General features: G+C 49.0%; 2 protein-coding genes across 6 annotated transcripts in view; one reads left to right on the forward strand and one right to left on the reverse strand.

The window, feature by feature from the left end:
- PIGO (phosphatidylinositol glycan anchor biosynthesis class O) overlaps window positions 1-14684 on the reverse strand; it is a 500143-nt gene that overhangs the window by 425564 nt on the left and 59895 nt on the right. The window lies entirely within an intron of this gene.
- The window catches only part of RUSC2 (RUN and SH3 domain containing 2), a 59766-nt gene that overhangs the window by 5969 nt on the left and 39113 nt on the right, over window positions 1-14684 (forward strand). Inside the window, exon 2 of one of the 5 annotated variants that reach the window (XM_075527105.1) lies at window positions 11266-11371. The exons of the other annotated variants lie outside the window; for them this stretch is intronic. The gene's annotated coding sequence lies outside the window, so the exon portion shown is untranslated. The remainder of the gene's footprint in view (window positions 1-11265; window positions 11372-14684) is intronic. 5 annotated transcript variants of the gene reach the window in all.

The raw sequence follows: 14684 nt of genomic DNA on the forward strand, positions 1-14684 counted from the left end.
CAGGATGGAGTGCTTTATAAAGTGTGTATTGAAAGCACGGACTTCAGAATTGTCCGGAGATGGAAATATGTCATGGATATGAAAAGCATGTTTCTGTTTTTCCAGGAACATGCTCTGGGCAATCAGTCCTTCACCAGGGGCTTCCTGCTCCTCCATTCCTCTGCTCCTTCCTGCTCCTCTCCCATGTCCAGCCAGCAAAGCAGCTCTGAGTCATTATCGCTGCTGCTTGTTATTAGGCCTGAGCCAGGGCTCTGTGTATCATTGTACATTACAGAGCTCCCGAGGGCTCTTTCAGGGCTCTTTCCACCCTGGCATGCTCTTGTTCCCCTGACTGGAATGTGTCTGGGGTGCATGGGGACACATGACCTTCTTTGTCGTCTTTAAGCACCTCTTTGCTGGACGTATCTCAATACTCGTCTGTGCAGTGCCAGAGCCCCGCACCACGGTTTCCAGCAGTTCCTGAAGTGCTGAGATGTCTCCGCAGGGAACCCGGCAGAGCAGTGTGTCCCAGCTCGTTCGTCTGCTTCACATGAGGCTGAGCCCTGTTTCGGTCTGCCCAACACAATGTAAGCTTGGCGTGTTTGTCAAGCATCTCCTGTGACCTGCTTTGCCTTCGTGGCCTGCCTCATCGTTGGTGCCCGGGCTTTGCCTCTGCCAGCTTTCATTTTCTATTTTAAAGAACACAGCAGGATTTCCTCCCACGCACAGATCCCCTTTATCCCTATAGCATTTCCTTCGTTGTGAGTCTTTCTCCAACCTGAGCAAAACTGTAGCACGCAGTGGATAGGCACGTACTTCCCAGTTCTGGCTCTGCGGGCTTGCTTGCGTACGGGATGGCTGCCTGTGGGTTGAACATGTCTTTTGGAGGAGGTAGACCTTGCACAACTGGCCGCCCAGCAGCTAGGTGCTGCAGATTAGACTCTTTGTGCCGATTAAGCACACACCGATAAGCACATACAGCCAAAAGGTTGTTTAATTGTGGGCTGACCTGACATGGAGACCTCGAGTACAGCTGACTGATGATCCAGGACAGCCTGCTGTATTAGATGGGAAGAGGTAACCAAAGCGAAAGTTAGGAGGGTTCTCAGCTGTGGTCAAGGATCATCTTCAACAAGACTGAGAAAAAGTCTCTTCACTGTGAAGGGTGAAAGGAGGATGAATCCACTGGCTGAAAGCTGGTGCTAAGCATATTCCATTTAGGAAAAAACCCCAACCCTGAAGAATGTTTTTAACAGCCAGGCGGATTAGCTACCAGATCAGCTGGCATGGGATGCTTTTCCACTCTCAGGCTGTACCTGTAGGTTTGCTCTGTCTTTCCAAGAACGTGTTTCTGCGTCCAGGTATACCTGGCAGAATACCTCCAGGTATTCTGCCTCACAGAATAACCTGCTCTCAGCTTTTAATCCTGCATTAGAGGCTTCCTGCTCCTCTGAGTCAAACAGAAATCATACGAGAGTAAGACCTCCAGAAGCCATATAATTACGTCTCCCTGACCCAGGCATAATGGACTCGGGCTATGCCATTCCTTGTGTTCCTTCATTTCATCTCTCTAGAAGCTCCCAGTGATTGGAACATTATCTGCTGCATGCTGCATCCTAGCGCTCCAGTCCCTTCCCTCTGTCGGTATCTCCTGATGCCATGGTACGCTGGGTTGGCCAAGACCCTAAGATGGGCATTTCTTCAGGGGCAAAGCCAGAAAAATAAATTGTTTCCAATTTCTGACACTTAAGGGCCTGTGAAAATTAACGGGAACACATGCCACTAAATAAGTAAAGCAAAGAGCTTGTGAGACAGACAAGACCATGCAAGATATTAAGAAAACCAGTCTTACCTCCTGACTGCTGTGCTTTTTTGGTGGAATAATGAATGGCTAGTTTTATCTGTTATACCTGATGTCTAACCTAAACTTCCCTGGGTGCCCCTCAGGGAGCCTGTTCCTGTTGTTGAGGATATGGAGAACAGCTTATTCACTTGCCTTTGGCAGCAGCCTTTTATACATTTCAGAACTGCTTTCAGGTACTCCCCTACTTTTCTACAGAGAACTAACCCGCTTGCTTTGCAATTTACTGCTTTCTGGTTTTCCTTGCTCTCTTTGAACTCTCACCAATTTGTCTGTGTAGGACACGTCCATGAGGCATGTGCCAGGGTTGGGCAGAGAGGAAGGATTACTCCACATCTTGCAGATGACATGCCTATTCATAGAGCCCTACATACTGTTTGTCTGCTTCAAAACAAAATGCCACTGTTACTCAAGTTCAGCCTGTGATCCGCGGTAACCACAGATCCCTTCTGAAATGAGCAGGTCGTGCATGATGATTATGGGTGGGGATGTGCAATCTGTGCTGTGTGAGGTGTCGTGGTAATGATTATAACGTATGTCAGTTTGCTGTTTATGTATAGACCTTATCCCTTCAGCTAACGGTATCGGTGCTGTAGATGATACAGCTGAGGAGTAAAAAACAACTGCTCCATCTGAGAGCCAGCAGGTTAAATGCACAGGTTAAGCGGTGGATGGGGACTCCGGGATTTAGTTACAAGCCTGCATTACAGAGGCTTTTTAGCAGAAGTTTTCAATGGTTCTCCCTTAACTGTCCAGCATCCTCTTGTCTTTGCAGCTTTTCTAGGTGCCCACTGGGACGTGGGTGCTCAGGAGCACAGGCAGTCTCTTGGGTGGCACTGGGGCCCTATGCCGGTCTCGCACTACTGTAGCATTGCTGCTAGTGGGTGGTTTTTCGGTGTACCTTCAATAGCCTCTTTTAATCACAGGGTGCTTTGCAGAAGCACAAGCTGTCTAGACGCTGCTTTATTTGCCACTAAAACATAGCCGGCTAGAGCAGGTAACACTGCAGAGCGGCACTACGTGTCCAGTTTGGATGGTAAATGGAGAAATTTAGGAAAAAAATCGGTATAAACTGAAAAGAGCTAAAATCCCCAAAGACAAAAAGAAATGTTGTAAATATCTTGGTTGCTCAATGTTTCCTTTTAGTTTCCCTTTCACAAATAATTTAGCCTAGCTTGCCAGTATTGTTGGCCTTAAGTAAGGAAGCTTAGATACTAGAATTCCTAACGAGCATTCTTTATTTGACCTAATCATTAGAGTAAGAATGCTTTGCTTGTGTTAAATCCTTGGTTAGCGGAGATAGTTCCAATGTAGATAGATAAAAAGGAATTCTTCAGGCCCTGTGTCCCTGGAAAGGGCTGATAAGGAGAAACTACACAAGAACCACCTGGTTTTGGATATGCAAGGAAGGTACGAGTAAGACAAAGATGGACTGAGCATGCGTAAAGACAAAGTTCAGTCAGCGGTCAGAGTGATGAAGACTACCGACTTCCTCCAACGACCACCAGAGGATCCCTAACGACCACCTAAGGACTTAAGTACGCATGCGTCAGGGACATTTACATATATTAATGAGTTCCAAGAAATCTCATGTTTATATAAATTAATCTTACGAATATGTATATTTTGCAACATATAACCTCTGCGATCTTGCTTGTTTGTGGGAGCACTTATGCTGGAGCGATCCCCAGTGCTGCCCAGCGCTGTAATAAAGGATGCCTGCTTAATAGTAACTCCGTTGCTATTGAGCTTTATTTCGGGAACACTCTGAAACTCCGATTCACCTGTTGGGAGATTTGGATTTTAAAGGGTAGTCTCCACGAATTTTGTTTCAAAACAACCATAATTAACATCACGTGTCTCTAATAAATCAGCTGGTGGTTACGTGCTCCCCGGGTTTCGTTGCAAAGGTGGGAGTGCTTGAGCACAGGGAGGTGTGCTGGGGACGCGCTTTGTGGGGAGCTGACAGATCTCACCGCTGGACTTTTGCTGTTGCCCTGAGCAGTGATGGCAGAGAAACGCTTCGGCCTTCGCAGAGGGAGGCGAGTGTGGGTTTTCTGTGTGAAATCCAGAGCAGTTTTCATACTTGCTGTTGCCTTGGAAGAACGGAATATTCATGACTCAGTACTGAAGCAGGAGGGCAGGAGGCTTTTTCCATTCTTGGATGTGGCCTCTCGTGTGTCCAACAGTGATGTTTTTCTTCTCCTCTGCTTGACCCTTCCCTGCTCATCCCTTCCATGGCAATCTCTGTGAGCAGAGGCTTGCCTGCAGTGCAGTCACCCTCACTTTGAGTCAGCCGGGCAGTGCCCCTGGAGTGGGCAGGGAATGTCACATTGGCGTACATCATGGGAACCACGAGCAGTCACCTTCCTTGAGCCGTGCGTGCTGTGTACACAGCAATCTGTGGCTGTACTTAGTGTGTGGACAGTGTTCAGGGCTGCAGATTCAGCTCAGCCTTGCAGCTTTTCAGCTGCTCAGTTGGAAATAGCAAATTTTTATTTGAGGTCAGAATACAAGCAGGTGAATACAGCAGAACTGTGGCTGCCAAATTCACCAGCTCCAATATAGTATGTAATGTGGCCACTTAAGGCTTTCCTCATGGCAGTGGGGAACTAGTAAGTTACGGTGAAACTAATGGTTCAGGTAAATCGTGCTGTAGAGGCAACATTGATCCCATTTTGAAAACTCATTTTAATAGGAGTGAAGCCAGTAACACCTTAATACCCCTTGTTACCATGGGCTGCTCAGAACAATTGATAGCCAGATTAGAAGGCATATCTTTTTTTTTGTAATAATACCCTTTCTGCTCCTTTTGCCAAGGCTTTCATTGGTGAAAGAGATTATATTCCCACTCAGTGTATCATCTGTGTTAGAGCGAGAGCTTGAAGAAGCAGGGTTGCTGTTACAGCGGAGCTCCTGCTTCAGACACTCTGAAATCTCAGGCTGGATTGGTTATGTCCAGGCTTTGCTTTAATTCAAGGTTTTCTGTACAGCTTTGTAAGCTTTGTTTATCAGATTGAAGCTGAGACTTCAGGCGTGATTCAGGAGCTGCTCTGTTGGTTCTGTCCTGATTTCCCTCTGCCTAAAAGTGTTCGGCTATTTCTTTGTGCTCTTGCTTGGGCAGTACTAAGTACTAGGGCTAAAAGATGGGCGCTGGCGTTGTAGGATCGATTCTCCCTTTCTCACAGCCTTCCAAGTGATTCACACCTCCTTGTTGCCCCGGTCTCCTGCATGTAAAATGTTGATAGCAGCACTTTCCTAGAAAAACAGTATGAACATACTGGAATCCTGGGCTGGAAAGGACTGGAGACAGCTGGTTGTGAGCTGGGTTTGGTTTTCCCGTAGACGTCTCAGTATTGTAGAGGTATGTGGAACTCAGCCCAGCCCCATGGGGAGCCTTGCCAGCACTAGCCCTATCTGGTAGTTGAGACTTTTTATGGAGCTTGTGAAAGCCTCTGTTCCTGGGCAGTGAGGCATCAGCCACTAGCAATAGCAGGGATTCGACCTTAATACAGGAATGTGGAAATCAAGATAGTGATTGGGATGACGGAACCACCTTGCCCAATATGGTCTTTCCAAAAGTGGTTGCAGGTGGTCAGCTAGGGAGGAGGGGGAGCAGGGCACCAGGTATCACATCCTAATAATTTTTTTTGCAGGGGATTTGCCAAGTCTGTTATATTTCATCTGTTTAGTAAGCAGAAATGGATCTCCCAAGTGTTTGTCCTGACTCCCCTTGAACCCATGTGGACTTCTTCCATCCATAATACCAAGGGAAGTTATTAGTAGAGAGTAGCCTCAAAATGGAAGCTATTCAATACGTCAAATAATGCTCTGACCATTAAGAAGTAAGATTTTACTAGTGATGTTTCCTAAAGACACAAAGCTAGGAAGCATCATCAGAGGCAGTTCAGGGTTATTCAGCAGGAAGAGCTTGGATATCCTTAAGGAATAATACAAATGGGAACTGGGTAGTTCAAAATTGCATGGTTGTGTGCATGAGAAATGAGCAAATAGTTCCACTCCAGCTGGGAGCTCACTGGGGAAAGTGAGAGAGATGTGGGAAGACCCAGGGTCTAGCAGTGACATGCAGGATAACTGTCAGCATCTAGTATGATGCAGCCATGAAAAAGATAAATGTCATCCAACATGACACATTGGACAAAATATTTGTAGCAGAGATGGGGAAATTTTAGCGTATTAAGGCATGGTGAGACCTTGCTTGGAAGACTCGGTACATTTCCAGTCGCTCTCTGAAGGCTATATGCAAACTGGGTCAGGTCCAGAGAAGGAATCAAAGAAATGGAGAGCCTACCTAATGCAAAGTGATTAAAGAACTCAGATGATATAAGTTTAAACACAGACTGAATAAACACTGACGTTAAAGCTCATTTTTGGAACATGAGTGAATAGGGGTGAGCTGTGCGTGGATAAAGATAAGCTGGAAATTCAGAGAATGTTCTTTAACATCAGAGGAATGAATTTGGGGAATTAATTATGTTAGAAGACAGTTAGCAAGCAACAAGAAATGTCCAATTTTGGGGGAAAAAAAGCAACAACGTTCTCTTTTCATGCCATTTTCTTATTTGCAGGTGTGACTCCTGCCTTGGGTCGCTATCCCTGAAGAAATCAGTACTGCTGTTCTGGGCAGTGGGCAGGGCTCGCTGGGACAGGATCATCATGGGGGGCTGGTGAATCCTGCTGTTGCGAACGTGTCTGCGACCAGCATAACCCCACGGACTCCTGTGCCTCTGTCCTCAGATCCTCTCGGAAGGCAGGCTCAGTGGGGATGGGTTAGTGACCCCCTGGGGAAATGGGAGGACTGAGGGCAGGCGTTGCCACTACCCTGACACGTGCTTTTATCAATCTGCTTGGATTTTTGACCCCTCATTCAAAAGCTCACAGATTTGTTCCCACCGAATAGAAAAGTTGTCAAGCGCATGTTGGTAACGATCAGCCTGTATTGATCTCTGTGTGTTTGAGAGAGAAATGTTGTTCGATCTTGAAGGGCAGGGCTTGCAGGGATGGGGGATTATTTTGTTTTTCCTTTCTGAGGATTTTTATAAAGTTTTCAGCATCTCCTACTTTCCTGTTGGCCTCTGTGTTCCGGTCCCCATTGCTCCAGTTGAGCAGGACCATGTTCTTAGTTCAGCTCTTACCAACATCCCTCTCTCTGGCATTGCTGAAACGGCCTCAGTGGTGATGGATGGGGTTGCTGAGCCTTGGGGATTCAGATTTCTGCCACGGGCAATGCGTGAGCGAGGTGGGAAGGCACTGAGGTGCTCCTGCCTTGCTCGTGAGTGGTCCCGCAGGTGGGAGAGAGTGAAGATGTCCCTCCCTCCTGTGGCCATGCTGCAAATGGGGTCATGATGAGCCAGAAGCGGTAGCCTAGGCATGTTCGTGCTGTTGCACCCGCAGACAGCAAGGCACAGATTGTCCGCTGTGGCAATGAGCTTGCTGCTGCTTGTAGCACTTTCTGTTTGCTTGAGAGGCACGGATGCACTGAAGGTAATGAGGGCTAAGTCAAAATGTCCATCCTTGAGGAGGAGGCGGCGGGCAGCTCCCTGTGCTGGGTTATAGCTGTGAGCTGCAGTGGAGAGGCAGCAGCCCTGGGGCTGTCTGGCTGTTGGAACGTGGTCAGATTGTGCACCACGGCTGATGGTGAGGGTGATTAAAGACCTGTGACTGCCCGGTGCTTGGTGCCAGAGCGACAGCCCAGGCAGCCGGCTGGGATCTGGGGCTGAGCTGTTTCCAGTTCATGGATCACTGGAGCAGATTTGCAGCAAATAGGTGGGAGGCTTGGGCTGCTGGTGGATGATTTTGCTGTACAATTGCAGTAAAAGTGGAAAGGTTTCTTCCTTCTGGTATGTGGGGGCGTGCTGACCTTAGCAGCCAATTCCTGCATGGTATGTGAACGAAGGAGCCCAAGGCCAGGACAAAAATATGTTGGGCTTTTTTCCGCCTAGGTGATCTATTTGAGTCCTGGTTGTTATCAGCAAGCGCTCCCGGTATACACACAGCTCGTGTCCAGTGTGAGTGCAGCACATGGGGCTCCCCTGAAGTGGTGAGCCCTGCTGCAGCCCGGCACTGGGAACGGGATGCGCCTCCTTACGGGAATTCACGGGTGGGAGAATGTGTTGTGCATTGAGTTCTCACACCTTTCGAGCAAGGGGGAAGGAGGTGAGATGGCAAAAAACCCTGCCTGACACCTGGGATGCCTGTGAGTGATGAGACTGACGTTGCTTCATAAGCAATTTTCTCCTGCCAAGCTGCACTCCGCAGTGCTGGGGTGTGTGGAAAACACCTATCCCTACCTCTCCAGGCCAGGCAGGATGGGGACCCCTGTTACTGTAGGGGCAAGCATGTTCTGGCATCTCCATCTCCCTCACCTTGCTTCTCTAAGGAGTGCAGTCACCAGCCTGCAGTATCCCTGCTCCCCTCCTTGCATGAGACTGTAGAGTCAGCCATGCTCCCCTGCTTGCACCGACTCATCTCTGTGATCAAAGAGAAGTCAACTCATAGAAGACAGTCCCCAAGAAAGAGCTTCTTCTTCCTCATTAGCTCCTGTAATCTCTTACTACCTATGAAGCTTTGGGACAGCCCATCAGTTTTTACTGCTGTTGCTGGGAGGTGCAGATCCTGGGAGGGAGATGCAGCAAAGGGGTGCTTGCTGCAGAGGGGCAAGGTTACATGAGCTTGGGGTGGGGGGAACATGCTGAACGTGTGTTGTGGAGGAGGATACAAATGTTTATGTTGGGAACAGATATGTAAATAGGAGCGTTTCTCAAGGAGCCCCTTGTCTGCTGCATTGCTCTGCCTGATTTTTAACAAAGCAGCCCCGACTCCATCTGCCCTGGTGGGCACGTCTGCTACACAAGGCAGGCATTGCTGTCAGTGAATTGGTTAATGCCAGTGTCCTGCGGCAGGGACAGGGATGCAGGCAAGCACTCAGCCTGCCAGCATTTATACCTCCTGGCGTCAGCGTTGGCAACGCTCATGGAGGGCTGGGGAGGGCACTGAAATAGTTTCCATTCTCCTCTCTGCTGTGGGAACGAGTCTCCAGGGTAACAAACGCTCCTTGTTCTGCACAGAGCTCTGCAGCTGAGACTCTCTGTCTCCTTCCTCGCCGCTGCTCCCCGACTGTCCCAGCTGAAGGGGCCGGAGACGTCTGCCTGAGCCTGCCTTGATTAACGCTGACAATACAATGGGACTGGCCGTATGGGGGTCCAGGGGCTGCAGGCTAATGGGAGTACAGTAAATAGCCTCATTTACTGCAGCTCGGTTGGAGCAGAGCCCACCAGGACTAGCGTTCTGGCCAGGCGTGGAGGTACGTCCCTCACTCCTGTGTCCTCCCTGGGGCTTGTCCCTGCTGCTCGGATGGGAAAAGGTGGTGGTGTGGGACTCGAGCATCCAAGGAAAGGCAAGCAGTGGGCTGGGGAGCGTGAAATACCACAGATGGGGCAGATGCATTGGCCTCTCGGGAAGGACTTGCGGAGCCTGAGCTTTGGGACGGGCTGAGGGATCATTCCCAGTGTTTTGGAGGTGGGTAGCAGAGCCGTGTGTGCGATGCTGGCTCCAGTGCATTGCGAACGGGCTGCACAGCCCACAGCCATCTCAAGGCCCTTTCTCTTTTCTCGTTGGAAGGGTGTCTCTGCATTGGTGGGAGTCCTGGACTCCTGCCTCTGGAGCCTTTTGCGGGAGCCACCACCAACCACTGGGTTTTCAGTCAGAAATCTGATTGGGATGTTACCTAAAGAGATATTTTAAAGGTTTCTAGTAGTCTGGGATCCGAGGCAATTGGCAGCCGCTTCCAGTAATGAGTCTAACATTTTTCTGGCGTAGCTTTTTATGTTGGCCTCTCCAGAGGCAGAAGCTTCTGCAAAGTGTTGTATTGTCCGGGCTGTTGTATTTGTTTTATTTGGTTGCTGCTTTGGGTGCATCATGGCATAGAGGAAAGAGTACTCAGGCATGTGACGGTTCTTCATTTCTTTGAACTGTGTGTCTGTGTGACATTTTAACCTCTTCTCTGACGTACCCGCTCCCCATGGAGCCTCAGTTTAGGAGATGGGGTTTGGTTCAGGCTCATAGGGGTTGCTTTTTCGAATGTGGATGCTGCATTTTCTGAGCTCTGCTTAGCTCAGTGCAGGGGGTGGCTGTAGGAGCAGGGCTAGATGGCAAAGTGCAGTAGCGTGAGGGGTCCCTCCAGGATGGTTGTCTCAGGGCAGCTGCTCCAGTACTAGAAACATCTCCCCTGGCACAGCCTGGAGCACAGCTGAGTTTCTGGGGTGTGTGGTCATGGCCAGGCTGTGGTAGAAAATCAAAAGTAGCCACACGTGTTCCTTGGCGAAGCTACCTGTGCCCTGTCAGGAACTGCACTGACTTGCCGATGGAGCAGGTTGCGGCTGCCTCTGGTGACAGGGGGTGATGGAGAAATCCTTTCACATGGCCCCAGGATAGCATGAGAGCCTGGGCTTTTGCAGGTGGTGATCCCTTGTTTCAGGAAGGAAGGTCTGCCATGGATTGCTTTGCAGAGGTGCTGGGATTTAGCCCAGGTTATGGGCAGTACTTTGATCACAAGCTGTAGTTAATAGTTGCTGGGATCTTGATTTGAGATTCCCCGTGACAGCCGGGACTTCAGCCATCGTGTTCCCCAGGTGTGTTCGGCACCGGGGTGAACGCTGCTGGTTGCATCTCGCTCTGGGGGTGGCTGCGTTTCAGGGATGATGTGTAGATACTGTTGGTATGTTGGTATGTAGATACTGTTTGTATGTGTAGATACTGTATGGTATGTTGATGCTTTTTAGGACAAGGCACTACATAAATGTAAAAGAAGCTTCAAGAAGCTTCTTGTAGTCTTCCTGATCTCTCAGTAATAAGTCCTCCCATCCTCCTCCTCCTGTGCATTGCTTTGCAGACCAGCATTTTATCTCCAAGGGCTTTGGCTGCCATTATCAATGGTAGGAACATAGCACTCCAGTTCCTTTTGCTTTCCTTTGCAAAGCCAGGAGAAGAGATCAGGCAGCTTGCAACCACGCAGCATCTGAAACCCAAGCTCGTCACAGAATAAGAAGATGCTGCAGCTCTGTTTTATGGCATAAGCTTTAGTCTTTTTATTTCTCTTTATGCTGCCTTCCCGATTTCCCAATTCCTGTAGGAATCAGTCCTCCATCTTCCAGTTCGATTTATCTCCCCTCCTCTCCTCCGCTCCCTCCCATCCCTTGCCTTGTCTGAGGTCCCACAGGGACTGATCGCAAGCCGGAGCGGCGGTGCTGTGGGCATGCTTGCTCCTTCACACGCAGCAACGTCACAGCGGCAGCAGCAGCAGCAGCAGGAGCATTGGAGATGTGATTGCGCAGACCCTCTGCATTGCCAGGGATGCAGCTGTGAAAAAAAAAAAAAAAAAAAAATTGACTCTGTGTTTCCCACAGCATCTTGGTGAGAGAGCACAGAGCCCGCTGGAATCCGAGTGCTCAGCAGTGCCAGAGGAGAGCGTGTTCAGTGAGAGGAGACAGGGAACGGAGGATCTGTGGAAAGGTGAGATGGAGAAATGATCAGGGTGGGCGTTAGTCGTACTGATGGTTTTCAGGCCGTTCATTGTCCTGCAAAGCGGCCGGTTTGTTTTTGTAGAGATTGCCAGCTACCCGATGAAGCTTAAAAGATTTTAGGATTGCTTTGCCTCTTCAGAGGCTGCGTTGCTTTGGAGCTGCCGTGATTATAATGGATGTAAGCGAGTGAGGAGGCTGGTATTGCTGTGCGGAATGCGTGTTTGTCCATTGTAGCTATGAAATAGCGGTTGTCGTGTCCGGGGCTGGTTGTGCAGAGGCGAGCCGTGCTTCGCCCCGACAATGCCGTCGCACAGCTCTCCATTGTGCCTGCCATGACAGCCAAGCCCACAGGGATTGTTTTGGTCCCGCCAGCTACCATGCTCTCTGTGCATCCCTGGCGGTGATGCCGCTGTGCAGCTCAAAAGCTGTTTTGACAGACAGTGCTTGCATGAAAAGCCAGAAACAAAGGACGCAGACAGAGGAAAGGCTGCTGTCAGTGTGGCTTTTGGCTTTTTTTTTCTCCCCCCTCCCCGCCCCCAAATACTGGTACATCAGTTGCTCAAAAGGCTTTAGGATAAAATATTATGGCAGCTCTTCTGCTCTTCTGCTAAGAGATACATGGGTTCTGTGCAGACCGGAGTCCTTTGTGTTGCCCAGGGTGTGTCTGTGCTGGCTGTGTAAATGGATGCTTTCTCCCTGCCTCTTTTCACAGATCGGATGAGAAAGGTTATCTAGGAATGGAGGAATTACTACTTTTAATTACTTAAATGAGGGGTCCAGGCTGGGTACCAGTTACTAGAGCTTAATTACATGGTCTTGTTATAGCCAAATCCCTCTTTTTCCTCCCCGCCTTCCTTCTTCTTCCCTCCCCCACCCTCTGCACAAATCCTTCTGTCAAATTGCCTCTGCAAATGCAAAGGGAGAAGGTCTTGAACAAAGAGAATGGTGTATGTGGGATGGGGGTATAGATGCTGGAGAGGTGATGTTCAGCATGACAGTTAGTGAGAACAATAAGGCAAAGGTATAAAAAAATGATATTTCAGTATGTGTGGTACAGTAATGTGGCTGTAGGGGAATGTACACATTGGGATGTGGTAACAAAAGGAGATAAGCAAATAGCAGATGCAATCTTTAGGGGTTGTGGAAGATGCTGAGCATGTGGGGTTGCAATTGCAGGTGTTTTGGGGTAATGGGAGTTAGATCAGCATTGACTGTTGAGGAACAGATCATACAGGGACTGGATTCATGGGTGTCATAAAGGTGTATGGAGTATGGGGGAAGTAGAGATCTGCTTTTTACCTCCAGATACTTACAGCCTCGTATACCAGTGTTGCTAAAGAGCGAGCTTGACAGGTCTAACCTGTTCACAAAAGCTTTCTGCAGTTTTCCAGTGACCCAAGAATAATTCAGATACAGCATCTTTAGGCCCGTCAGGAGCAACAGGATGGTAGGAAAAATGTAGATAAAATGGCAAATATTTGGCAGAGCTGTAGAGGAACCGTGGAACAGAAGAGGCGGGTGTGAGGGGCATTGCAGAGCTGGAGGAACAGGGGGTTGTGGGTCAGAGACCAGCAGTAGAGGGCACGGGGGAGGAAATTTAGGGATGTTTTTGTCAGGGAATGTAAATGTGTTGTTTGTACTGTCATTCTCCAGCCTCTCACTGTGTTCCCCGAGATGGTCAGTGCTGTGTGCAGCCCCAAGAGGTTTGTGGAGGTGGGAGCGATCCTCAGCACAGCCTTTTCTGTAGCGGTTTTCTGAAGGAACCATTTTGCTGCTGCAGGTCCTCAGTTGGTTGCTCCCTCTCCATCCCTGTGGAGTGGCAAGGCTCTCCAGCCTTTACACCTGGTGAAGAAGATAAACCCAGAGTTTCAGTGCAGGGTGCCAGGTGGGAAGGAGAGGGCTTCCAGCAAAACCACGGAGCAGAGTGCATTCTGCTCGCAGCTCTGTGACGATGTCCTGAGAGCACCATAGGGCTTCCTGAACTGAGCTCCTTGTCATCCCTATCTTGCGCTGGGACGTGGGAACCCTCTCTGTGTCTCCAGGTCTCTGTCCCATTCAGCCTAATGGGAGCGGGGAGCGGGATAAGCTCCTGTAGATGTGTGCCAAACTGCGTTTGTGGTGCTGCTGCAGAACAGGCTCCTGCAGGAGCTTGGTGGGGGGTAACAACAGCACGTGTGTGTTTGTAGGTGCATCGTGGGCCGGAGGACAGGACATGCAACAGGACATACCTATGCAGGATACATACTTGTATCCTTGTGGAAGAAAAATTGTGTATAGTTTATGTGTACAATGTGCTTGCCTAAAGGCATAAGGAGAAGGTTGATGCAGCCTCCTTCGCTGTGTGGGATGGGAACGCTCCCCAGGATATACAGGCTGTGCCTAGCTAGTAGGTGCTGCACTTACAAGAGCATCTGTTAAGCAGTGAGAGTGCACAGATAATCTCTGCCTTGAGATGCTTAAAAGATGGGCAAGAGCTTCTGGTGACTGGAGCTGATCAAATGATTCACAGGAAGGACATATAATAGCTGCTGTGTGTCTTCCTCGCTGCGTCGATGCAGAATGCTGGAGATAAAATGCAGCTGGATCTCTGGATCCGAGGGACCTGGACCTGCATTGCAGAAAGTGCAGGTGGCCTGGGAGAATATGCCATGGACTCGAGAATGGCCTGCCCACAGCTCCATTACCACCTCTCAAGTGTCTGAGGCTGTGATAGCAAACAAAAAATGAGTTCTCTGTCCCAGAGATCTTAATTTGCTTCCAGTCTGATGCTCCTGGTGAGTCAAGATCTCACTCTGGTATTGTTCCAGACAGTAGCCCACCTTTTGCAACCCCATGTTGTGCTTTGCCCCATTTTTCCTTTATTTCCCATTCTTATTACTCCTTTCCAATGTTTTCTGAAAGCCTTATGAGTACTAAAGGCAGGTTGATAGATCTGACATGGGTCACTTTCCTTCCTCTTTCGGAACAGGTACAGACTTTACCTTTATTATTCGCCAGCCACACAGCTTCCCCTCCTTCCTCTCTTTCCTCACAGGTATTCTTATCAAAAGCCCTGTTGCCAGCTGTGATCACGCAACTCTTCTTTCATTGTTCTGGAATCAAGAATATCTTGTCCCTCTGACTTGAGTGCATTCATCTTCTTGAATTTGTTTCGACTTTGAAAGCTCATTTCCTTTTCTGCACCCTCTTTCCTCTGTATTATCTAACCTGTCGTTGCCACAGTTTCAGTATTATTCTTCTTGCCAAAACAGCGCAAAAGATGCTGTTTTATTTACCACTAATATCCTTCTTGGTGTGGTTAT

Source organism: Mycteria americana, chromosome Z, assembly GCF_035582795.1.
Source record: "Mycteria americana isolate JAX WOST 10 ecotype Jacksonville Zoo and Gardens chromosome Z, USCA_MyAme_1.0, whole genome shotgun sequence".
Classification (NCBI taxonomy): domain Eukaryota; kingdom Metazoa; phylum Chordata; class Aves; order Ciconiiformes; family Ciconiidae; genus Mycteria; species Mycteria americana.